Source organism: Amia ocellicauda, unplaced genomic scaffold (genome assembly GCF_036373705.1).
Source record: "Amia ocellicauda isolate fAmiCal2 unplaced genomic scaffold, fAmiCal2.hap1 HAP1_SCAFFOLD_83, whole genome shotgun sequence".
Classification (NCBI taxonomy): Eukaryota; Metazoa; Chordata; class Actinopteri; order Amiiformes; family Amiidae; genus Amia; species Amia ocellicauda.
This window is the reverse complement of record NW_027103009.1, coordinates 191,499-219,110: the sequence shown is the minus strand read 5'-3', so window position 1 is coordinate 219,110 and position 27,612 is coordinate 191,499. Positions and strand designations below refer to the sequence as shown.

Here is a 27,612-nt window from a genome sequence, read left to right as displayed (position 1 = left end):
TATTCTACAGACATTTAAAGAGTCCAGTGAAGTTGAGCTACAGCAAAACGTTAAGCAGCTCGAAAAGGAAAACACAAGACTTAAAATTGAAAACCAATGTCTTCGAAACCGTATGGTTGATGGTAAGTTTTTTTATTTATAGCAAATAATTCCTTACCTTGATAAATGTTATTCTTCAGTAATTTAGATTCCAGAGTAATGTATTATAGTTGATCATACTGAAGTAATCTAGAACCACAATACAGACTCTTAATGTGCACTGTCTAATAGTTTAATAATACTGATTATTAAATAAAGTTTTTCAACATAACTTCATAATCCTACATTAATGACTATATGCATTACATTAGACCTGGTAATTCTTGTATTTTATCTCTTTTATTTTTTTCGTAGCTAATGTTAATGACCCACAAAAAGGTCAGTTTGCCAATAACATAGAGCAAGTCTCTCAAGTATAATTGCAGGCATTGATGGTTTTGTTTTCACTTTGTATTAAATATATTACTAGAAATGATTATCATTTAATACTAAGGTTTTTTTCTCCAGAGATTCCAGACCTTTTGGACAATCTGAAAAAAATTGTAACAAAAGCCACATTTATCAGCGATGAAGACAAAAGTGTGTCACCATCAAGTGGTTCTGACAGCCCCACAGCAAATTGTTCTGAATCTGACAAAGAATCACCAAAACAGGTATAACACTCTTGGTCTACAATATTACAAAGACAAGGTAAAAATATATATATTGAAAACAAATATTGGTTGTAAACAATCTAATGATGCTACATTATCAGTTATATTCATAGTTATAGTTGATAATAAGAATGTAATTGAATTATGGGTGTCACAGATTCACTGACTTTATTATGTCTGTAAATTAATAAACTTAGAATTGAGACATACTGTGGTCTTTAATAACACATTTCTGTAACAAAATCACAGCCTTACTGATAATGTATTCCACTTAACATAATATAAGAATAGTTTGGGGATAAACTTGTTTTTTATTTACCATTGTCTTTTAGGTGGAAATATTCCCAGGCACTGGAGTTTACATTGACAAACTGTCCTGGATCCTTGCAGAGAGGTGCAGCACGAATACGTCATATGCAAGAACCCTGACGGTTGCTGTCTTTGACTTTCCAACATTACTAAAGAGCAATCTTCGTGGTGGTGGCAGCAAGAGAGATCCAACTTCGGAGACATTAAGATCCTCATTGATGTTATTGAGGATCATATACAGCTGCCTTCGGAAGGATACGACGTGTTTCAGTTGCGGGGCTTTGCAGCCCAGCGGGACCCTCTTAATGCCGGACATCAGCTGCCCGAGCCGGTGCGGATGAACGGAGGGACGTTAGACAGCGTTACCTTCCGGGCAGGAGCAGCGAGCGGCAACACCGGGGTGAAAGTGTCGTCTAACACTGTGCCATTAGCCACTAGCTGATTGAGCAGATCAGTGGTTTTTAAGAAGATAACAATGGCAGCAGACTTGATATTTTCACACCCTGCTACCTCCCCAACCGCTAACACACACTGCTCTAGGGGGCAGAACTGCACCGGAGCGATCTTGACTCCATGGCGTCGGGTCAGTTTTTCAAAAGACGCATTCAGGGGGTCCGACCCCCCGACCCGGGAAGAACTACCGGTACTCCCCCCTCCCCTCCCCTGTTCCCCCACAATAAGAAAAGCACTGAAAACAGAAGACAAAATAAACAAACTGAAAAAAGTAAAGCAACAAAAAAACGCAGCCAAAGGACAGAGCTCTCAGCAGCACTCCCGCTCACTGCAGACCCCTCCCACACACTCCCAGCTGAGAGAGAGAGAGAGAGAGAGAGAGAGAGAGAGAGTGTTAGTGTCTGTCTGTCTCTCTCTCTCTGTAGATGCATCATAGGGAACATATGTAACAATCTCTCTTTTTGTTTACCAAAAATGAGAATGAACGTATTTCAAGTGGGTGTTGCCTTGGTTGGAAACGTTTTAAGATTATTTATGAAGTGTAAAGTGGATTTGTCTCAGTTCTCCGTAGTTTTCAATGTATGTGCCATTCAGTAGCGTTCATGTTACAGATGTGCCCTATGCAGTGGTAGGGTCAATAAAATGTCAGTAAAACTTTATTTTAGCAATTATGGAGGGGAAGAACTGCAAATAGAGGGTCCCCACTAATTATCTAACTTACCAACAACGTTTCAAATTAGGTCTTGCGAAGCTGCCAAATAATGCTGTATAATCGTATGTGTCTTCATACACCGGCTGCTATAGTCTGATAGCTTTGATTATATATATATATTTTCTCGTGAACCACAAATGCTATTTGCTTGATTTTTACAGAGTATGTTATAAATACCATTGTTATGAAGCCTGACAAATTGTATGCTGTAATTATGAATATTTTCAAATCATTTGTTTGTTTTTCCTAACATGTTACAAATGTTCCCTATGTGAAAGATGCATTATATCTTAATAACGTCTAAACAATTAAAGATATACAGATTATTATTTTCGGTAAAGTTATAACACATTGCTATTAACTATGTGTGTCAGTAAAAGTTTAAAAAATCCTAATAATTTTTTATTGATCCTGCAAAATAGGTGTTTAGGGAACATTTGTAACATTAGGGTTACGATTTGCCATAGACGTGGAATGAGTTTGATTGTGATGTTAAATGGGGTTTAAAGACGCAGTCGCCTCGGTGCTGATTACTATTGCTGTGTTTCTCCACTTCTACTCCATGCTTGGGAACGCCCACATCCAGTGACGTCAAAACCGGTGGAAAAGCGGGCCGGTTCAAAAAAGATCAGCTGGATCCCAGGCCGAGCAGCAGCTCCGGCTCCAGCACCGGCACCATGTCGCTGGAAAAGCGCTAAGTGAGCTCACAGTGAGCTCAGTGTAATGTCTGCTCTGGTGAGCTCACAGTGTGACCTAGTCGTGAGTTCACGTCTTCACTGGGTAGTCCATGACAACTTAATTGACTCAATTCTTGGGCTTAATTGGTCAAAATGACCATTGGTTGAAGGTACTCAGGGACTGATGTGTAGAGAGACTTATTAAACCTGCAGGATTGTGGTTTTCCCAGAACAGAATTAACCAGTGTAGCGTTATGTTGGGTGTATTCTGATAAGAGCATTTTAGCTCTGAGCTGAAGCACTGATCTAAAGAAGACCTCTCCCCCCCAAATTTATCAGATTTCCTTAACTCATCAGCATGTGAACTGGTTTACATCAAAGTGACAGTCTTGGGAGGATGGCACCAAGAATGGGCCAAATAGCTTGGAATCCCTGCTGTGAGATGTCTGGGGAAGGGGGCCTGTAGGAAATAAAAACTCTTTGAAATGGACGAGAGCCGAAATCCCGACACAGAGCTACGAACCCGTGCCAACCGGCATTTCCAAAAGATGGCATGGATTGACATCAGTCATAAATCAAGCCCCCCTCCAATAGGACACTGGGGGCTGAAGCCGAAATCCAATCTCACAAACTAAAGAACCAATCACCTATTGATCTGACAGGCGTATAAAGGGTAACGCACGGCATCTCTCTCTCTCTCTCACCTAAACCAGTAACTCGCTGCCACAGCTCAACTTGTATCTCTGTTGCCAGAACCGGAACCAGAAACCAACTAAGTCTTTACCAGCAACAGAAGGGATAAACTGGGAGAAGGAGATTGAGCCGTACGAAGAATTCTTTTAAAGGACTTTATTAAATAAAGAACTTTACAGACTGCGCTGCCCGCCTGTGCCCAGCCATCCAGCTGGACAATTGACTAAGTCGACTGAATACGAAAGTCATTTAAATAGCTATTTGAGTCTTAAGAAACTTGACCCTTGGAACGAACAGGGCCCTGCTTTCCTCAAAGACTTTGTCTTCAAGTAACTACAGTGGAACCCTGCTTACAAAGAAGATTTTGTGCACAACCTTGGAGCCTTCAAACCAGTGGAAAATCTGTTTGGAAAAGACTCTACATTCGCGAAACCCCAACTTCCAGGTGCATCGACTGAGTGGAAGTTCTTGGACAAAGCCGAACCGGACTGCCTTTGTTCCAAACCACACGGACCTCGTGCCGTGTGCTGTTATCTGAGCCCGAAGCCAGAGAGGCCTCTCTGCGACGAAGTTCACATAAGTTTAACAGTTTGGAGTTTGTGATTCATGACATTTGAGAAATCAATTAGAAATGTTAATCTGTGATTCATAACTCTAGAATGTGTAATATCATTTAGTTTTCTTAAATATAAATGTGTGTTGCATTAAACTGTTTTGTTGATAATTTTAGAAATAAAATCTGTCAACGCCGAGAAATATCTTCTCATTCCTGTTTAACTGTTTAGTCTGAAATTGACACAAGTTAATAGACACCAGATTATAGGTGGCCCTGCCTATCCTTAATCATTGAATAATAATCAGTTAAGGGAAATTGTGGTAACAAGTAATGATAGGATCTTTCTCTCCACCTAAACGTTAATGAGACTGATATATATATAACGAGAAGTTACCTGACATAAATACTAACCTGCATAGTTATTGAATGTCTGACTAACAATACTAATGAGAGACTCACCTTCGTCTTACTAACCGGTATTGTAGTCAATGTGTTTATAACCTTTTTTGTTTAATGATTTGTGTGTTATCATATGCGATCCCATGGTCTTTGATTTGGTCACGGAAGTGATTTGTCTTTGATTTGTTGATCTAGAGTTGAATTTTAATTAGTTTTTCCCTTTTGTATAATTAGTGTAGTGCTACATTTAGTCTTTGTTTTTGAATAAATTTGACAATTTATATCTTTGGAATTGGTGTCTGCATCCAATTATTACAGAAAATGAGTTCTACAAGATTCCAGGATTCGTGATAAGGTGATACTATAAATTCACTTCTTTAATTGAATTTTATAAGTGTACCTTACGCTACACCTTTGACCACCACGTCTTCCTCCTCCCACTGCTTGACCTCTATTGTGACCTGGATCACCTGCCGGCTCCATGTTATCGCTGTGTTGTTGAGGTGGATAGCACGCATTTCACTCGATACTCGTACCACAATGTGAAATCAATCATCAATAACCAGTTGGCAGTATTGGAAAAGCAATTACAAGGGCCTGCATACATACAGTAATGTCAAATCTGATGTGGAAGAACAATTCCTTTATCCCTCTGTTCTCCACCAGGGTTGTGCTGATCGCCTCGATTGGCAAGTTTGCAGTGTGAGGAGTGGATCCATGTCGTCGTTCCTAGGCACTTCACAGCTGTGTGGGTGGTCAGGAGCACCTGGTAGGGCCCTGTCCACCTGGGCTGTTGGGAGGACTTTCTCTTGTGTGCTTTGATATACACAGTCATCTTGCTGGAAGGGGTGGTAAACCTGCTGGGATGGTTCAGTCTGGGCGGCTTTCATCTGTGAATGGACAGCTTCGAAAGCACGTGTTAGTCCCATACAAAAAGACAACATAGCATCATCCATCAAGTGGATGTCCATTTCCCTTACAGACAATGGAGGAGTGATGGAGAGTCTCATAAGTCATCCCATAATAATCTCACACGGAGAAAGACCTGTATTTCTCAATTTGCTGACGATTTCATTGTCATTAGGACTATAGGAAGGGGATCTGGACGTTTGAGTCCTGTTTGTTTGCATATATTAGACAGCTTATTCTTTAATATCCCATTTTGTTTCTCCACTGCTCCAGCTGACTGAGCCTGATGGGGCAGTGAAAATGTTGTTTACCTCGCAGGGCTTTGCATAGTTCCTGCACTATTGTCCCAGTGAAGTGAGTGTTCCTATCACTGGAAATTTCCCTGGAATGCGAAATCTACATATAACATCCCTTAACTGTATTTTTGCTACTTTTACTACTTCAGCCTTCCTACGGGATAGGCTTCAACCCATTTAGAACACCTATATATTATTACAAGTATATATTCATATCCACAACATTTAAGCTTTTGAACACAATCTATTTGCATATTGCAGGATTATGAGCTTGACAAATGTGGCAAGTTCTACAATATTGCTAAGCTGTTACTATAAAACCTGGGGCAAACCAATTTAAAAGACTGATGCACACATCCCCCCTTTGCCCGTGTGGCCAACACCATGCGCCACATGGGCAAACCAGGGAAAGAGTGCCTGTGAGGCAACCAATGCATTAGCAAATGTTTGAGCTCTCTTATGGAAGGTGCAGTGGCCAGTTGCAATTTCCTGGAGCTTTTACAGTGCATCTCAAATTAAATTTCATCCAGCCCCAGGTCATAAAAGTCAAACCCTAGTTACGACATACATAACACATACATTTTGTTGCTTCAAAGAGAATACAAAAGTCAGCAAAACATTCTTTTTTACAAATTCAGTTTGTAAACTGTATTGTACATATATTTGTTGCGTTTTGATTTATAAACATTATACATTGTACAAATCTTAAGTGAAGGGCAATGGACTGATTCTGACTTCATGGCTGTCATTCTATTCATTTGAATAATGTGACATCTCCACTAATAGTACATTATAAATTAAACTATCAATAGAAGAATATGTGCTACTGCGGACGTCATCTGAGCAGTTTCACAATATATTGTAGATTCCTATAATCTGGAAAACCTTTAATTATAGTATTTTAACTTATTTCTCCACTGAGTCAAGCATCACTTCAGCGTAGTGGACCTCAGCATTGGTCTGTTCAAGTTGCTGTGAGGCTGTCTTTAAAGCCGCGCCCTTGGCCTACTGTGTCTCAACAAGAACACCAGCATCTTCTCCATATGGGTCAGACATCGGTTCCTTCAGGACACGATTCATAATATGCATATCTGCCATGTGGAATAAATCAGTCTGAAGACACAATGTGTGGTTCACACAACATCAGAGATCGTCCTTATAAAAGGCATCTCTATCACATTAGTTGACATTCGCACAATCTATAAGGTTTCTAGTAAAGGGACAATTCAAAATAATAATAATCTTGATTCCAATTTATCTCATTTATCAAATTATTTCAGTACAGCACTCAGCTGTCGTCAGCAGCATCATATCTCCTGTGTTTATTGAATCAGCTTTACTTCCTAGTGTAGATACTCTTTTTGTGTGGAGTTGTCAAAGTTTCAAAACAATGTGCTTATCTTTGTCCTTTTATCTAACTTAAATACCTGAGACCATTACAATAACTATTACAGCAGCTCCTTCAACACCATAGTTAATAGTAGTTGGGTAAATGATGGCAGTTATTAATCTTTGTTTCTCAATTCATTTTTTACCAATAAACCATAATTTGAAATTATTTCCATACTCCTATTATTCCTATTTTCATTATTATTAGTTTTATGCGGTTGTCATCTAGTATGTGACGTATTCGTCTGTATCAACATCAATATTATTATCATTATTAATACAAGCAGTGTAAATTACCATTCATTACACTCTTGCTCTGTTTGTAATAAGTTATGAACCCTTACACGTACTTACAGTCTCTGCCTTGTCTCTGACTTCTCTCTCTCTCTCTCTCTCTCTCTCTCTCTCTCTCTCTCTCTCTCTCATCTCAGGCTGCTTGTCTGCTCAGGCGAACAGGGGGAGCAGAGGAGCACATACGGCCCTTGCCCCCTGCCCCCCTCTTCCTAATTGATAGGGTATTTCTGTTTGTGAAAGGACTATTTCCAAACAGTTTTATAACTTGCCATGACTATGTTTCATTAAATTAGTTATGTTACACCTTTAGTTATACCTGTAGTAACTTCATTATTTTCCCTCATATTCCAGTCAATCACCATCAGAGTCTCTCGTGGCAGTACATTTGTCTCACACAGAACAAACTCTCCTTTCTCAACCGCTTTCAATTTTGGATAACATCGCACTGCATCCCAACAGCTGTTCTTTCTCCTATTCCTAATTTCTTACAAGAAAATGCAAGTTATATTTGATCGATTTGTATTATTACTATTTATATACATTTCACTACATTATTGTAGTTAATGAATGTATTTAATCTTTGGAAAATAAGCCTTTTCATTGATCTCAATAATGATGTCCAGGTACTTCAGGAAAGCACATTTTCAAAAAATGTGTCCAGTCAATGATTTCCCCAACTAAGAACCTGCGTGGGCACTAAGACTGTCCTCCTGCGCGGCTCATGTCTTTATTGTGACACTTCCTCCTATTGAAGTCCAATCTACACCAGTACAGGTTCAGAAGAACTGTTCCCGAATCCAGATTGAACTGATCAATAGTTAATTTCTTACCTACACATTGTATTTAGGGATCTATTACTAGGGATTTAAAAACTCTTCATTGTGGAACTCATAGCTTCCAAATGAGCACATCGTTAATTTCCTGGAGTATCTGGTTATCTATTTATCAATATGTAAGAAACCTTCACCGAATGTTTGTGGTTGCCTCGGATTCCTATTTCTAAATTTGGCTCTAATTCCATTTCTAACATGTTACTTTTAACTTCTGTATTCGTAAGACCTATTTAAATAACTTAATTTTGTATTATTATTTCTGTTTGCAATAGCATTCTGTGTACAGTTAAATGCTGACTTTCTTGTAGGTCTGTTATTACAACATATTTAACTGGCGTTTTTTAGCTATCATTCTGTAACTATTTGTGACTTATGACTCTCTTAGTCATATTCTGGACTATACAGTACATGAAAAAGTCAAAATATGGACATTTACCTTGCGCAAACTGAAAACGTACAAACATACAAAGAGACACATATTAATTTATATCCATAGTAAATTCAGATACCATGGTTTTGGTTGGCATGTTATATTGACCTGCAGTGTCTCAAACTACCCTTATTTATTACTTATCTAGTAATTTTCCTTCAGTATCTTGAGGACTGTCATTTATACTGAAAAACATATATATATATATTTAATTTGTCTTCGGGGCATTCAGATTGAATTATGCCTGTTGTCTTTTCTTTCTTTTCTCTAACAAATGTTTTAAGATAGCTAGCTTTGGTTTCTCATTTCTTAATGCTTTGTATTCCTATTTTGCAAAACCGTTTTTAGGTGCTCAAGTCTATCTGAATCAAAAGTCCCATCTTCTGGAAACCTTAATTTTCTGTCACCTATTGTCCAGTCAAACGCACCGCTTCACTCCATAGTTATCATACATGTACCTTACATGTGTACCTTTAAGTGGCGGGTCGCCCGTCTTACTAGAGCTGTTCCCACACAGTAACACGTTTTCCCATTTTCTATGTATCGTTTTGTACACAACAACCAAGGCGTGCAAGCCCGCAAAATAACAATAAACGACAGGGGAGAAAACATAGCAAAAAACAAGAAAACACAAATAATACTAAATCCTATATAGGAATAACAACAAACATGCTTTTCAATGTTTGCATTTATAGAACTTGTATATAACTTAATGACTTTTCTTCATTTACCATAAACACTATAAACTTCTATAAACTATAAACACGTTATTTTATATTATCACCGGCGTATCAGATATTGAACAATTAATTAGCGCTCCTTTTTTTTTTTTTTTTCTAATAGTAGGTCAAACCCACTTAAGCCTGCGGGAACCCAGACAGGAAAACGCAGTCCTGTTCCTTCACAAACAAGAAGACACAGTCAAGTCTATGGTAACCCTAAGAAACCATGCTCCTCGGTTATTGGTGTCAATGGATCTCATTATCCTGAAACTTTCATGATCGAAACATGGAATACTGTTTGTCAGTTTCCATAAAACTATGCATTAAGAGTAATGCAACAGTCACTTATCATTTTGAGCAGCTGTATCAATTGATAGTTAGATCTTTGTAATGAAATGAATAGACAGTGATCTCAGATGTAATGTGTGAATTGCATTTTGAAATGGTAATACTTTGATGTTAAGTTGTGTCATTTTAGTTCAATGAACAAATGATCTGAGGTTGATGTGTATTGTATCCAAGCAATTGTAAAAAAGTGTTAGAGTTTTGAAAAATGTGCATTTTGATCATCGGGTGTGAGTTTAGTGTCTAGAGTTTTGAAAAATGACATCAAGGTTCTGAAATGAGTGCCAAAGTGATTGTAAAAAAGTGTAATATCAGGGGACAGTGGCTATTAGTGATCTGGCCTTCCGTGGCCTCTGTATTAATGTAACAGGTCACATTGTATGTGTACACTGATACTTGATAGTATAATATAGTACAAGTAAAAAACATACATAGGTATCATAGAAGTATTTTGCAGAAATGATTATGGATAGTTATCAAAATGGAGAGGAAATGCTAAATCCAGTCTCCCCAGGCTGAGCTTCTATTGCTGCACCTGCTGGCCCCACTATATGGATAGAGCCACACCAAGTACAAGAGTCTCCCCATTGCTATTTATATCTCCCTATCCAAACTTATATAAGTGTCAGGGTGGGGTGCCTATTCCCCTGCATGCTTTGAAACCTATAGCACCTGGGTCGCACACTTGGGATCCGGTTCCTCTGCCCCTCACATACACATGAGGAATCCTAGGTGCTCAATACGTCATACTGTCTCGTTCATCTCATGTGTAAACTATGGACAAATACATGACTAAACGTGTTTAGTTGCTTTTCCCAGAATGCAAATATATGCAAATAACGGGGACTATGATTGGCTCCCTGACATTACCCACACTGCGACTGATGCTACCCATTTCACTACCCAACAAAGACCCATAATATGCATGTGTCTGTCTGTCTGTCTGTCAAAGTATGTGTGTCTGTGTCTGTTTGTGTGTGTTTGTGTGTCTGTCTCTGTGTGAAAATGTGCCTGTCTCTGTGTGAAAGTGAGTGTGTCTGTGTCTGTGTCTGTCTGTCTGTGAAAGTGAGTGTGTGAAAGTGTGTGTGAGTGTCTGTCTGTCTGTCTGTCTTTGAAAGTGTGTGTGAGTGTCTGTCTGTCATGTAACTTGCACATCTGTTAGGGCACCATATGCAGAGATGTACACATATTGTTCCTTTTCCATATACACTCACCTAAAGGATTATTAGGAACACCATACTAATACTGTGTTTGACCCCCTTTCGCCTTCAGAACTGCCTTAATTCTACGTGGCATTGATTCAACAAGGTGCTGAAAGCATTCTTTAGAAATGTTGGCCCATATTGATAGGATAGCATCTTGCAGTTGATGGAGATTTGTGGGATGCACATCCAGGGCACGAAGCTCCCGTTCCACCTGTAGCGTAAGGTACACTTATAAATTTCAATTAAAGAAGTGAATTTATAGTATCACCTTATCACGAATCCTGGAATCTTGTAGAACTCAATTTCTGTAATAATTGGACACAGACACCAATTCCAAAGATATAAATTGTCAAATTTATTCAAAACAAAGACTAAATGTAGCACTACACTAATTATACAAAAGGGAAAAACTAATTAAAATTCAACTCTATATCAACAAATCAAAGACAAATCACTTCCGTGACCAAATCAAAGACCATGGGATCGCATATGATAACACAAATCGTTAAACAAAAGAGGTTATAAACACATTGACTACAATACCAGTTAGTAAGATGAAGGTGAGTCTCTTGTTAGTATTATTAGTCAGACATTAAATAACTACGCAGGTTAGTATTTATGTCAGGTAACTTCTCGTTATATATATATATATCAGTCTCATTAACGTTTAGGTGGAGAGAAAGATCCTATCATTACTTGTTACCACAATTTCCCTTAACTGATTATTATTCAATGATTAAGGATAGGCAGGGCCACCTATAATCTGGTGTCTATTAACTTGTGTCAATTTCAGACTAAACAGTTAAACAGGAATGAGAAGATATTTCTCGGCGTTGACAGATTTTATTTCTAAAATTATCAACAAAACAGTTTAATGCAACACACATTTATATTTAAGAAAACTAAATGATATTACACATTCTAGAGTTATGAATCACAGATTAACATTTCTAATTGATTTCTCAAATGTCATGAATCATGAACTCCAAACTGTTAAACTTATCTGAACTTCGTCGCAGAGAGGCCTCTCTGGCTTCGGGCTCAGATAACAGCACACGGCACGAGGTCCGTGTGGTTTGGAACAAAGGCAGTCCGGTTCGGCTTTGTCCAAGAACTTCCACTCAGTCGATGCACCTGGAAGTTGGGGTTTCGCGAAAGTAGAGTCGTTTCCAAACAGATTTTCCACTGGTTTGAAGGCTCCAAGGTTGTGCACAAAATCTTCTTTGTAAGCAGGTTTCCACTGTAGTTACTTGAAGACAAAGTCTTTGAGGAAAGCAGGGCCCTGTTTGTTCCAAGGGTCAAGTTTCTTAAAACTCAAATAGCTATTTAAATGACTGACACTTTCGTATTCAGTCGACTTAGTCATTTGTCCAGCTGTAAAACTCCACTGATCAGGTGGGCACAGGCGGGCAGCGCAGTCTGTAAAGTTCTTTATTTAATAAAGTCCTTTAAAAGAATTCTTTGTACGGCTCAATCTCCTTCTCCCAGTTTAACTCTTCTGTTGCCGGCAAAGACTTGGTTGGTTTCTGGTTCCGGTTCGGGCAACAGAGCTACAGGTTGAGCTGTGGCAGCGAGTTACTGGTTCAGGTGAGAGAGAGAGAGAAAGAAAGGCCGTGTTTGTCCTTTATAGTCTATCAGATCAATAGGTGATTGGTTCCTGAGTTCTTGAGATTGGATTTCGGTTTCAGCCCCCAGTGTCCTATTGGAGGGGGGCTTGATTTATGACTGATGTCAATCCATGCCATCTTTTGGAAATGCCGGTTGGCCTGGGTTCGTAGCTCTATGTCGGGATTTCGGCTCTCATCCACTTCAAAGAGTTTTTATCACCTACAGGCCCCTTTCTCCAGACATCTCATAGCAGAATAACAAACTATTTGGACTCTTCTCGGTGCCATCCTCCCCAAAACTGTCACTTTGATGCAAACCAGTTCCAAGCTGATGAGCTAAGGAAATCTGATAACTTTGGGGGGGAGAGGTCTTCTTTAGATCCGTGCTTCAGCTCAGAGCCCAAATACTCTTATCCAAATACACCCAACATAACGCTACATACCCCCTTTCTTGAATGGGACTGAGGTCGACTAGGGCGTTATCCCCTTCAAGACAAAATAAGATGTTAAGCATTTATCTCAAAGTTATGTAACAGAATTCAACAGTGGACTTCACCATTCATGACCCCGAGAAATCAAAGAAAACAAACTAATAGTTCATTATTTAAGCAGAATGTATTCCAATCAAATTGACAATCCTATACTAGCACATATACAGGTTACATATTATAACACAAGTACATTAAAACAAAAAAACAATTGGTATTACTCAGTATTGAGTATGGTTACTGACGGTAACCAATAGGTGGAAGTTGATTAACAGAGGGAGGTGACTGGGAATTCAGGTGTTATTCAGGCACCTGACCTTCACTATGTCTATAATAGTTGGTAGGGACCTGGGTTCGAATGGTTGGCTTACATGGTAAGCCGGTGCCCCCTTTAGGGACATGCACAAAAAATGGTCTCATTGGGAAGTTGTACCTTGGTGGCTGTATCATATCTGTCATTCAATTCCACAGGCTTTGGTGATTCAACTTGAGCCCACAACCTGTTCAATAGATCCTGACCAATGATCAACTTCTCTGTTTCAAATTTGGAAATATAAACTGGATGAACCAACTTAATCTTCCCAAAGGTGAACTCTAACAATGCCTTTTGAGTGAGCTGTGCCTTAGTCTCTGTGTAACTTGTAATGTTCACACTACAAGCTTCCACTTTCAGTCGTTGGTCTGAGGTTTCCATAATTTGTTTCAGGTTGCCCATTGTGGTGGCAGACATTAAACAAATTTCAGCCCCAGTGTCCAACAAGGCTCCTCACTCCCACACATTCTCAATGGTCACTTCTATGTAAACTTGCTTGGCTCTGCCTCTCTGTGTCAGATCACCCAGTAACATCACCAAAGGTTCAGCTTGCCTGCAGGCAACTTCCCCCACTGGGAGGTCCCAGTGGGCTGATGTGTCAGAGAAACCCCCCTGCTGTTCCTCACATCCAATCAAAAACACAGAGGCGGGGACAGGGGGTGGTTCCAGAGCTAGTCATTCCTTAGGTGGCGAGTCCGGCCCTTTACCCTGGCTACTAACTTCCAGTTTGGGAAGAGGGGGCAAAGGGAGCAGAGCTAAGCGTAGCAGTAGCTCAGAAACTGCAACATTGCTCAGAGACTGAGTTAACCCACCTAGGCTAGGAGCAGATTTCTTTTTTTTATTGTAAGCCTGGGTGTCTTGGATTCCATCCTTGGGAGGTTCTTTCCTTCTTTGAATCTCTGTCCCCTCTAACTCCAGTGGAGAAATAGGGCTCTCAGAGCGCCTTGCCAGTACTTGGGTGCTTGAATCTTTACGATCAGAAGTGCTATTGTACTTGCTTTCCCAAGCTTTCTGTGCCATTTTTTCGAATTTCAGCTATGTTCATATACGTTGCGTCTGCATGTAATATGACCATTTCCTTAATCGTTGGGAACAAATTAGCAACAAACAACCCTTTAAAGCTCACCTCTTCCTCGGCCCCGGGTCGATCTTGACCCGCAAAATAGGTTTTCCTAAGCTTTTCATAGTAATCACGGGGGGACTCATGCTTACCCTGTTTGATCTGGTGTGCGGCAGTCACTGCTGCCACTGGATCAATGAACCTGGAATAGTCCCTAACTAATGCTCTGCACAAGCGTTGAAACCTATCGCAGACCATGGACCCTTGCCTCTCCATCCAAGAATGGACTTGGCGAGAGGTAGTTTTGCGGATTAGGAGAACCTTTTCCTTCTCCGTAGCCTCAGGATAGAAACTCAAAGCATACTTAATGTCCTTAATATACGCTTCCACATTTCCTTCCTTGTCTGCTGGGTTAAAGGTTTCACAATCTTTAGCCAGTTCTCTCAACTGGCGCATGTTAACCTTTCGGTCTGGACTCTCGGGAGAGGAAGTTCGTCTGTGCGACGAGCTTCTTACCCTGGATGGAGAAAGACTACAGGGAGGGGTACGATCAGGACGAGGCAACCCGGGGCCTAAATGTGGAGACGGTGTGCGACTCCGTGCATTGGCCGGTTCCGGCTGTTCCTTTATGCTGTCAGGTGTCAGCTTTGCAGCCCACCAAGAGGCAGCTTTCAGGGCCCCTATTTGTTGCTTGAGACGCTCATTTTCAACTTCAGTTGATTTGAGTTCTCCCCTAAGCACCTGATTTACTCTCCTCATTTCTTCACTGTCCCTTTTTAAATGTATGACCTCGCCTTCGAGTATCTCCATTTTTACAGTGCCCAAATCTTTCTCCCTGACTGTTTTGCAAAGACGCATTTCCAAAACATCCCGGTCCTTCAAAACTATCCTTTCATTTTCAACCGCTTTACATCTGTCATTTTGCAGACCTTTTACTTGGATCAGAGTTGTTTCCAATTCAACTTGACATTGTCTTAAATCATTTCCTAATTGCTCTCTCTGTTCAATTAAGTCCTCTTTTTCAGCATTCAACACAATGACTTGTTTTCCACAAGTATCTAGCTTTCCTTCAAATTCTAAAACCATTCCATGCCGTTTGGCTCTTTCTTCTTTCGCTTTAGCATACTTTTCTCCTAGCTTTTTCAGTTTTTCAAACTTGCTTATGATCCAGTTCACTACCCTTGAGCTCGCAAGTGCTAAGCTAGCCATAACTTTCATCACCTCTATCGACTCTTTTTCGAGTTGCGTCGTAGTGTCGTTTACCAACTGAGTTCGACGCGACTCTACTTCAAAGTCCAAACTGCCTAGGCGTCCAAGGAATTCAGGAATCTCTGTTCCTGGTACCTTAACAATCAATGCTTCACATGGGGACATTTGGGTAATCATTGTTTTGGCTATTCAGTAACAACCCAACAGAACAGTACTCGATTAATCACCTAATGACTCTAATGCCAACGCTTAGGATATCAACAATTTATCACAAGTAACTAAAACAGACTTAATCTTTTGTGACTTTGGATTTATGACTGATGTCAATCCATGCCATCTTTTGGAAATGCCGGTTGGCCTGGGTTCGTAGCTCTATGTCGGGATTTCGGCTCTCATCCACTTCAAAGAGTTTTTATCACCCACAGGCCCCTTTCTCCAGACATCTCATAGCAGAATAACAAACTATTTGGCCTCTTCTCGGTGCCATCCTCCCCAAAACTGTCACTTTGATGCAAACCAGTTCCAAGCTGATGAGCTAAGGAAATCTGATAACTTTGGGGGGGAGAGGTCTTCTTTAGATCCGTGCTTCAGCTCAGAGCCCAAATACTCTTATCCAAATACACCCAACATAACGCTACACACCACATCCCAAAGATGCTCTATTGGGTTGAGATCTGGTGACTGTGGGGGCCAGTTTAGTACAGTGAACTCATTGTCATGTTCAAGAAACCAATTTGAAATGATTCGACCTTTGTGACATGGTACATTATCCTGCTGGAAGTAGCCATCAGAGGATGGGTACATGGTGGTCATAAAGGGATGGACATGGTCAGAAACAACGGGCCGTGGCATTTAAACGATGCCCAATTGGCACTAAGGGGCCTAAAGTGTGCCAAGAAAACATCCCCCACACCATTACATCCACCACCACCAGCCTGCACAGTGGTAACAAGGCATGATGGATCCATGTTCTCATTCTGTTTACGCCAAATTCTGACTCTGAAATCGAGACTCATCAGACCAGGCAACATTTTTCCAGTCTTCAACTGTCCAATTTTGGTGAGCTTGTGCAAATTGTAGCCTCTTTTTCCTATTTGTAGTGGAGATGAGTGGTACCCAGTGGGGTCTTCTGCTGTTGTAGCCCATCCGCCTCAAGGTTGTACGTGTTGTGGCATCACAAATGCTTTGCTGCATACCTCGGTTGTAACGAGTGGTTATTTCAGTCAAAGTTGCTCTTCTATCAGCTTGAATCGAGTCGGCCCATTCTCCTCTGAGCTCTAGCATCAACAAGGCATTTTCGCCCACAGGACTGCCGCATACTGGATGTTTTTCCCTTTTCACACCATTCTTTGTAAACCCTAGAAATGGTTGTGCGTGAAAATCCCAGTAACTGAGCAGATTGTGAAATACTCAGACCGGCCCGTCTGGCACCAACAACCATGCCACGCTCAAAATTGCTTAAATCACCTTTCATTCCCATTCAGACATTCAGTTTGGAGTTCAGGAGATTGTCTTGACCAGGACCACACCCCTAAATGCATTGAAGCAACTGCCATGTGATTGGTTGGTTAGATAATTGCATTAATGAGAAATTGAACAGGTGTTCCTAATAATCCTTTAGGTGAGTGTATATGTATGTATGTATGTATGCATGTCCAATTGCTTTGACAATTCAAATGCACTGAATTGAGAGAGAGAGAGAGAGAGAGAGAGAGAGAGAGTTGTAGTCCAGACCACTGCAAAATTCCTGCTGAAGTGATCTGGATCACCACCCAATGGCCCAAGGACCACTGCAAACTTGGATTTCAATGTATTTGTGTAATCTGTGTTGCAATAGCACCTACCATGTTCCTTTGTGGTGATCTGGTTAATTCTGATCTGGGAAAACCACAATCCTGCAGGTTTAATAAGTCTCTCTACACATCAGTCCCTGAGTACCTTCAACCAATGGTCATTTTGACCAATTAAGCCCAAGATTTGAGTCAATTAAGTTGTCAAGGACTACCCAGTGAAGACGTGAACTCACGACTAGGTCACACTGTGAGCTCACCAGAGCAGACATTACACTGAGCTCACTGTGAGCTCACTTAGCGCTTTTCCAGCGACATGGTGCCGGTGCTGGAGCCGGAGCCGCTGCCCTTAGCCGGTGGCTAACCCACCTCTATGTTACAAATGTTCCCTAAACACTTATTTTGCAAGATCAATAAAAATCCTTTAGGAAATTTAAACTTTTACTGACACACATAGTTAATAGCAATGTATTATAACTTTACCAAAAATAATAATCTGTATATCTTTAATTGTTTAGACGTTATTAAGATATAATGCATCTTTCACATAGGGAACATTTGTAACATGTTAGGAAAAACAAACAAATGATTTGAAAATATTCATAATTACAGCATACAATTTGTCAGGCTTCATAAGAATGGTATTTATAACATACTCTGTAAAAATCAAGCAAATAGCATTTGTGGTTCACGAGAAAATATATATATATAATCAAAGCTATCAGACTATAGCAGCCGGTGTATGAAGACACATACGATTATACAGCATTATTTGGCAGCTTCGCAAGACCTAATTTGAAACGTTGTTGGTAAGTTAGATAATTAGTGGGGACCCGCTATTTGCAGTTCTTCCCCTCCATAATTGCTAAAATAAAGTTTTACTGACATTTTATTGACCCTACCACTGCATAGGGCACATCTGTAACATGAACGCTACTGAATGGCACATACATTGAAAACTACGGAGAACTGAGACAAATCCACTTTACACTTCATAAATAATCTTAAAACGTTTCCAACCAAGGCAACACCCACTTGAAATACGTTCATTCTCATTTTTGGTAAACAAAAAGAGAGATTGTTACATATGTTCCCTATGATGCATCTACAGAGAGAGAGAGACAGACAGACACTAACTCTCTCTCTCTCTCTCTCTCTCTCTCTCTCTCTCAGCTGGGAGTGTGTGGGAGGGGTCTGCAGTGAGCGGGAGTGCTGCTGAGAGCTCTGTCCTTTGGCTGCGTTTTTTTGTTGCTTTACTTTTTTCAGTTTGTTTATTTTGTCTTCTGTTTTCAGTGCTTTTCTTATTGTGGGGGAACAGGGGAGGGGAGGGGGGAGTACCGGTAGTTCTTCCCGGGTCGGGGGGTCGGACCCCCTGAATGCGTCTTTTGAAAAACTGACCCGACGCCATGGAGTCAAGATCGCTCCGGTGCAGTTCTGCCCCCTAGAGCAGTGTGTGTTAGCGGTTGGGGAGGTAGCAGGGTGTGAAAATATCAAGTCTGCTGCCATTGTTATCTTCTTAAAAACCACTGATCTGCTCAATCAGCTAGTGGCTAATGGCACAGTGTTAGACGACACTTTCACCCCGGTGTTGCCGCTCGCTGCTCCTGCCCGGAAGGTAACGCTGTCTAACGTCCCTCCGTTCATCCGCACCGGCTCGGGCAGCTGATGTCCGGCATTAAGAGGGTCCCGCTGGGCTGCAAAGCCCCGCAACTGAAACACGTCGTGTCCTTCCGAAGGCAGCTGTATATGATCCTCAATAACATCAATGAGGATCTTAATGTCTCCGAAGTTGGATCTCTCTTGCTGCCACCACCACGAAGATTGCTCTTTAGTAATGTTGGAAAGTCAAAGACAGCAACCGTCAGGGTTCTTGCATATGACGTATTCGTGCTGCACCTCTCTGCAAGGATCCAGGACAGTTTGTCAATGTAAACTCCAGTGCCTGGGAATATTTCCACCTAAAAGACAATGGTAAATAAAAAACAAGTTTATCCCCAAACTATTCTTATATTATGTTAAGTGGAATACATTATCAGTAAGGCTGTGATTTTGTTACAGAAATGTGTTATTAAAGACCACAGTATGTCTCAATTCTAAGTTTATTAATTTACAGACATAATAAAGTCAGTGAATCTGTGACACCCATAATTCAATTACATTCTTATTATCAACTATAACTATGAATATAACTGATAATGTAGCATCATTAGATTGTTTACAACCAATATTTGTTTTCAATATATATATTTTTACCTTGTCTTTGTAATATTGTAGACCAAGAGTGTTATACCTGTTTTGGTGATTCTTTGTCAGATTCAGAACAATTTGCTGTGGGGCTGTCAGAACCACTTGATGGTGACACACTTTTGTCTTCATTGCTGATAAATGTGGCTTTTGTTACAATTTTTTTCAGATTGTCCAAAAGGTCTGGAATCTCTGGAGAAAAAAACCTTAGTATTAAATGATAATCATTTCTAGTAATATATTTAATACAAAGTGAAAACAAAACCATCAATGCCTGCAATTATACTTGAGAGACTTGCTCTATGTTATTGGCAAACTGACCTTTTTGTGGGTCATTAACATTAGCTACGAAAAAAATAAAAGAGATAAAATACAAGAATTACCAGGTCTAATGTAATGCATATAGTCATTAATGTAGGATTATGAAGTTATGTTGAAAAACTTTATTTAATAATCAGTATTATTAAACTATTAGACAGTGCACATTAAGAGTCTGTATTGTGGTTCTAGATTACTTCAGTATGATCAACTATAATACATTACTCTGGAATCTAAATTACTGAAGAATAACATTTATCAAGGTAAGGAATTATTTGCTATAAATAAAAAAACTTACCATCAACCATACGGTTTCGAAGACATTGGTTTTCATTTTTAAGTCTTGTGTTTTCCTTTTCGAACTGCTTAACTTTTTGCTGTATCTCAACTTCACTGGACTCTTTAAATGTCTGTAGAATATGACGGGATCTAATTCTTGAAGCTCCATCGGTTTTCTCTTATTTTGTGCTGTATTCAGAGAGAAAAAGAGTTTAAAATGAATATATATATATATATATATATAATGAAAATGATTTAAAAAAAACAATCCTGCAATACATTTATTTTATATTTGCAGTAATTATCTCACCGGTAACTGTGGTTCATCAAGGTCACTATCATCTGAAATTTGAAGTTTTTTGTTTGGTTTAGGTACTCTCTTCATTTTAGGACGGGGCATTTTTGTTAGGTCATTAAGTTTTCTTCTTAGTTCGCCTTCTTTTCCTAAAATAAAAATAAAATAAATAAAACCCTGCATTATGTCCACAGATATTTGGGGATTATATTTATTTGTCATAAAAATACTGTGCTTTGACCATACAAATTAAGATGAACAGCCAACACTGAATCAAAACTGAAGTTAAATTATATCTGGTTTAATTTATTTTGTGATTTGGGGGATTTTATTGTAAAGCACAACACACAATAAATCGTTCTTACAAATGCCAGTCAAGTATGACGAGTTTTAGCGCCCTCACCACCACCTACCATGTTATAAGAGTATGTTAGAAGTACAACACATTAATAACTTAAACATTCATTTCAAATATACTGTGATTGTATATATCAAATAGCATGTAAAGACTTTAATGTTTTTTTTTTAAATAAACATTGTTACCAGTCATAATGATCTGCGATTCATGGACAGGCCATCCACCTTTTGGAGGTTTGTTCGTGTCTCTCCACTCTGCTCTGAAGTTTCGAGTCGTCTCTTCGTCATCATCAGCAATGCTGAATAAATCAAAATTGCGAAAGCAAGCAGTGGGAATCACGCTGTAAGAGTCTTTGTCGACCCCGCTTTCCCACTTCACCAACGCGTGCATCACCGCCATACTACCTTCACCTTCTCGTCCGTTTTTTCTGCGCCTTTTTCCCCCGACAAGTCACGGCACAAAAAACAGTCCCGCTCTGCATTCTGGTACTTGGCGTTCTTAATAACACCAATAGGGTGTAATCGCATAGACCACTCGAGCATAAAGTACTACATATCCCATCTGTTACAGTTTTTTTTCATCTTCTGAAACTGCAATTTAGCACTTTCAACTGTTTCTTAGTGATTCCTAGAATTACTAACCGGTATTGTAGTCAATGTGTTTATAACCTTTTTTGTTTAACGATTTGTGTGTTATCCTATGGGATCCCATGGTCTTTGATTTGGTCACGGAAGTGATTTGTCTTTGATTTGTTGATCTAGAGTTGAATTTTAATTAGTTTTTCCCTTTTGTATAATTAGTGTAGTGCTACATTTAGTCTTTGTTTTTAAATAAATTTGACAATTTATATCTTTGGAATTGGTGTCTGCGTCCAATTATTACAGAAATTGAGTTCTACAAGACTCCAGGATTCGTGATAAGGTGATACTATGAATTCACTTCTTTAATTGAAATTTAAAAGTGTACCTTACGCTACATACATATATATATGTATGTATGTATGTATGTATGTCCAATTGCTTTGACAATACAAATGAATAGAATTGAGAGGGAGAGAGAGAGAGAGAGACAGACAGACAGACTGACAAACAGAAAAACAGACAGACATAGACACACACACACACACACACACACACAGAGCCAGCCAGCCACCCAGCTCAGCGATGACATCACGAGCCTCTCTCAGCTGACTGCTATGACATCACAGAGCACGTACATTCCGTTGCTTGCCGTCTGTCAACCACTCAGTCACTGCCAGCCAGACTGGCTGGCTGGCTGGATGGGGGGGCTGCTTGCTGCTGCTGCGTACCTTAGCAAGCTTATTTGCTTGACCGGCCTTCCTACTCCTCTGCCCACATGCCCACCTATGCCCGATCTGCTGTTCACCTGGATCACAGCTCCGCCCCAACAAGGCAGATCCTCCCAAAAATGGTACAAACTCACCCACGATCCCCTCCACGGAAAGCTTTAGCAAAAGGCAAAAGCGTTATACGTAATGAAGAGGAACCCGAGTCCAAGACGCATCCGACCAGCCATACATATTTGTGTGTATTAAAGATCACATTTTCTTACATTTAGTTTTTCTGTACTTTATTACATCTTATTGTGATTTATAAATGTATTGTTTCTTTTCCATATGTATGTATGTATGTATGTGTGTGTGTGTGTGTCTGTCTCTGTGTGAAAGTGAGTGTGTGTGTCTGTACGTGTGTGTGCCTGTCTCTGTGTGAAAGTGAGTGTGTGTGTGTGTGTGTATGTCTGTCTGTGAAAGTGTGTGTGTGTGGGTGTGAGTGTCTGTCTGTCTGTCTGTCATGTAACTCGCACATCTGTGAGGGCACCATTTTTGCAGAAGAGATGTACACATTTTGGAGCAACATATGCTGCCATCCAGACATCATCTTTTCCAGTGACGTCCCTGCATTTTCAAAAAGATCACATTTTATTACATTTTGTTTATCTGTACTTTATTACATCTTATTGTGATTTATACTTGTAATGTTTCTTTTCCATATATATGTATGTACAGTGGGGGAAAAAAGTATTTGATCCCCTGCTGATTTTGTACGTTTGCCCACTGACAAAGAAATGATCAGTCTATAATTTTAATGGTAGGTGTATTTTAACAGTGAGAGACAGAATAACAGCCAAAAAATCCAGAAAAATGCATTTCAAAAAAGTTATACATTGATTTGCATGTTAATGAGGGAAATAAGTATTTGACCCATTTTCAATGCCCTGGCTTAGGGAAGGAGGTTCTCACCCATGATTTGACGGTACATGGCCCCGTCCATCGTCCCTTTGATGCGGTGCAGTTGTCCTGTCCCCTTAGCAGAAAAACAGCCCCAAAGCATAATGTTTCCACCTCCTTGTTTGATGGTGGGAATGGTGTTCTTGGGGTCATTCCTCCTCCAAACACGGCGAGTTGAGTTGATGGCAAACAGCTTGATTTTGGTCTCATCTGAGACCACTTTCACCCAGTTCTCCTCTGAATCATTCAGATGTTCATTGGCAAACTTCAGACGGGCCTGTACATGTGCTTTCTTGAGCAGGGGGACCTTGCGGGGGCGCTGCAGGATTTCAGTCCTTCATGGCGTAGTGTGTTACCAATTGTTTTCTTGGTGACTATGGTCCCAGCTACCTTGAGATCATTAACAAGATCCTCCCATGTAGTTCTGGGCTGATTCCTCACCGTTCTCATGATCATTGAAACTCCACGAGGTGAGATCTTGCATGGAGCCCCAGACTGAGGGAGACTGACAGTTATTTTGTGTTTCTTCCATTTGCGAATAATCGCACCAACTGTTGTCACCTTCTCACCAAGCTGCTTGGTGATGGTCTTGTAGCCCATTCCAGCCTTGTGTAGGTCTACAATCTTGTCCCTGACATCCTTGGACAGCTCTTTGGTCTTGGCCATGGTGGAGAGTTTGGAATCTGATTGATTGATTGCTTCTGTGGACAGGTGTCTTTTATACAGGTAACGAGCTGAGATTAGGAGCACTCCCTTTAAGAGAGTGCTCCTAATCTCAGCTCGTTACCTGTATGAAAGACACCTGGGAGCCAGAAATCTTGCTGATTGATAGGGGATCAAATACTTATTTCCCTCATTAACATGCAAATCAATTTATAACTTTTTTGAAATGCGTTTTTCTGGATTTTGTTGTTGTTATTCTGTCTCTCACTGCTAAAATACACCTACCATTAAAATTATAGACTGATCATTTCTTTGTCAGTGGGCAAACGTACAAAATCAGCAGGGGATCAAATACTTTTTTCCCTCACTGTATGTATGTATGTATGTATGTATGTATGTAAGTGTGTGTGTGTCTGTCTCTGTGTGAAAGTGTGTGTGTGTGTGTGTGTGTGTGTGTGCGTGTGTCTGTCTGTGAAAGTGTGTGTGTGTGTGTGTGTGTGTGTGTGCGTGTGTCTGTCTGTGAAAGTGTGTGTGTGTGTGTGGGTGTGACAGTGTGTATGAGTGTCTGTCTGTCATGTAACTCGCACATCTGTGAGGGCACCATTTTTGCAGAAAGAGATGTACACATTTTGGAGCAACATATGCTGCCATCCAGACATCATCTTTTCCAGGGACGTCCCTGCATTTTTCAGCAGGAAAACGCCAAACCACATTCTGCTCAGATTTCAAGCGCATGGTTGCGTAGGCAGAGAGTGCGGGTGCTAGCATGGCCTGCCTGCAGTCCTGACCTGTCTCCGAATTGAGAATGTGTGGCGCACTATGAAGTGCAAATTAAGACAACGAAGGCCCTGTGCAGTTGTGCAGCTGAGGAAATGCATAATGGATGAATGGGGGAAAATCCCGCTTGCTAAACTTAACCAAGTGGTGTCTTCAGTGCCCAAGTGCTTAATAAGTGTTATTAAAAGAAAAGGTGATGTTACATAGTGGTAAACAGTCGACTGTCCCAACTTTCTTGGTTTCTTTTCACTGCTAATGAGATGCTGTAGAGTGAGTTTTCAGGAGCTCTAATCGTATTGATGAGTTCATGCAGCATTTGTAATTGAATTTCAAAAAGAAATCCTTGCTGTCTGGCCTGTGTGTATGAGATGTACTCTGTCAATCTTTGGCTAACAACTGAAACATTGGTAGAACAGAAATGGCAACATAAAAAAGAAAAGCACATTTTAAAAGAGCACATTAAATAGGATGAATATACAGTTTTTTACAATCACTTTGTCACTAATTTCAGAACCTTGATGTCATTTTTCAAAACTCTAGACACAAAACTCAAAACGGTCATCACTTGTAACACAGGCTGTCCAATGTTCAAAACATTGCATTGTGCATTCATATCTTTAAAGAAACCTTGCACTTGCAGACTTGTTGGTTCAAATAATTCATTTATCATGAAATACCATAGTAACATTTATTTAGATCACCCACACAGAAGATACCGATAGTTTCACTGTGTAGTTGTTCGTACAATCATTAAATATTGTAGTACAAAATATGTGATACATGTTTCATTATGGTACTACACATAAATACATCACTGTAAAAGGACTAGTAGAGAGAATACTACAGACACAGTGGAATCATTGAACAAAATCTGAAATGTATTGATGCAATACAATCAAATCACACCATAGGTTTCTTTGAAGCCATGCAACAATAATTAGCTACAAAAAAGAACAAAACTACAGTAAAATGTCAACTGCAGTGTTCCTCACCTGGCTTAGTGTAAAACAAAGGATTGATTACTGTACTTCTGAATTTCCATCAGCCCTGTGTTCAGGTTCAGGTTCTCACAACCATTTTTCACAAGAGGCATCTTGAAACTGAACATACCTGAACATACTCAGTCATCAGCTGCTGTCTGCATTTCTTTCAAAAGGCACACTATACTCTGTGCTACACATTGGTATGCAGTATACAGTCATTTGACAATTGAGAGTAGCCTAATGTTTAGTGCATGCTGAAGACTTGCCGCTTCTCAGTACGGAAATTTCTGATGATTGAGGCCACAGTTGATCCTGAGTTGATTCTGAGGTTTGATTGAATCATTGTAGCTGCCTCAGTCATGGTCATGCCATGATTTACAACATGCTCTACAACTATTTCTCGGATTTCACTGGACACTATTTGCTGTTGCTGCCGCTGTCTGGTCCGTGGCCTTGTCCTCTACCACGTTCCCCCAACACCTCTCAAATGAGGCCCATGGCTGCCTCTCTGGTGAGGCCTAAGCCCTCCTCTATGACGAGGCCCACGACCACCTCTCAGAAGGGGTGCATGTCCCCTTCCATTCCTTTGACCACCACGTCTTCCTCCTCCCACTGCTTGACCTCTATTGTGACCTGGATGACTTGCCGGCTCCATGTTATCACTGTGTTGCTCGGGTGGATAGCACTCATTTCACTCGATAATCGTACCACAATGTGAAATCAATCATCAATAACCAGTTGGCAGTATTGGAAAAGCAATTACAAGGGCCTGCATACATACAGTAATGTCAAATCTGATGTGGAAGAACAATCATCTTCAACCAGGTTGGAGCGTTAGTTGCAATGCCTTTAATACACGCAGCGTGGAGAGGAACAGTGACTCAAGTAGATCCCAAAGTCGCTCTGCCTTCATTTTAACAGTCAGAGCTTTTATACACAAAAATCAAAGAGCTGGTTATAATCAGAAAGTCATTACTATGTTATCTTAAAAGTTAGCTAAGCAGAATTTATATCATTATAGGACAGAGTTCATAGATCAACACATGGATTAGGGAGCAGGCACTTCAATCATACTGTTTGACATTGTCTCCAAGATTCTCATCGTAAATAACAAACAGAAATCAAACTACCTTCTGGCCTGACCTTCTAGCTTGACCTTATCTTTCTTAAGTATACAAGAGAGAAAAACAGGTATTAGAGAAAGAATTTCTAACTTTCCTTCCACACTGAAAACATGGTGTGGAAAAGTGCTACATGATGATGAATGATGATGAAATATTACATCCATAGATAATGTAGTCCAACTGGTTCATGCTCCTCGGTTATTGGTGTCAATGGATCTCATTATCCTGAAACTTTCATGATCGAAACATGGAATATTGTTTGTCAGTTTCCATAAAATTATGCATTAAGAGTAATGCAACAGTCACTTATCATTTTGAGCAGCTGTATCAATTGATAATTAGATCTTTGTAATGAAATGAATAGACAGTGATCTCAGATGTAATGTGTGAATTGCATTTTGAAATGGTAATACTTTGATGTAAGTTGTGTCATTTTAGTTCAATGAACAAATGATCTGAGGTTGATGTGTATTGTATCCAAGCAATTGTAAAAAAGTGTTAGAGTTTTGAAAAATGTGCATTTTGATCATCGGGTGTGAGTTTAGTGTCTAGAGTTTTGAAAAATGACATCAAGGTTCTGAAATGAGTGCCAAAGTGATTGTGAAAAAGTGTAATATCAGGGGACAGTGGCTATTAGTGATCTGGCCTTCCGTGGCCTCTGTATTAATGTAACAGGTCACATTGTATGTGTACACTGATACTTGATAGTATAATATAGTACAAGTAAAAAACATACATAGGTATCATAGAAGTATTTTGCAGAAATGATTATGGATACTTATCAAAATGGAGAGGAAATGCTAAATCCAGTCTCCCCAGGCTGAGCTTCTATTGCTACACCTGCTAAGTGGCTGCTGGCCCCACTATATGGATAGAGCCACACCAAGTACAAGAGTCTCCCCATTGCTATTTATATCTCCCTATCCAGTCTTCTATACGTGT

General features: G+C 40.0%; 1 non-coding gene across 1 annotated transcript; it reads right to left on the bottom strand.

The window, feature by feature from the left end:
- Window positions 1-22,275: 22,275 nt before the first annotated feature.
- On the bottom strand, window positions 22,276-22,390 carry LOC136744447 (U5 spliceosomal RNA). The gene has a single exon (XR_010815978.1). It is a non-coding gene; the product is annotated as a U5 spliceosomal RNA (small nuclear RNA).
- Window positions 22,391-27,612: the final 5,222 nt, after the last annotated feature.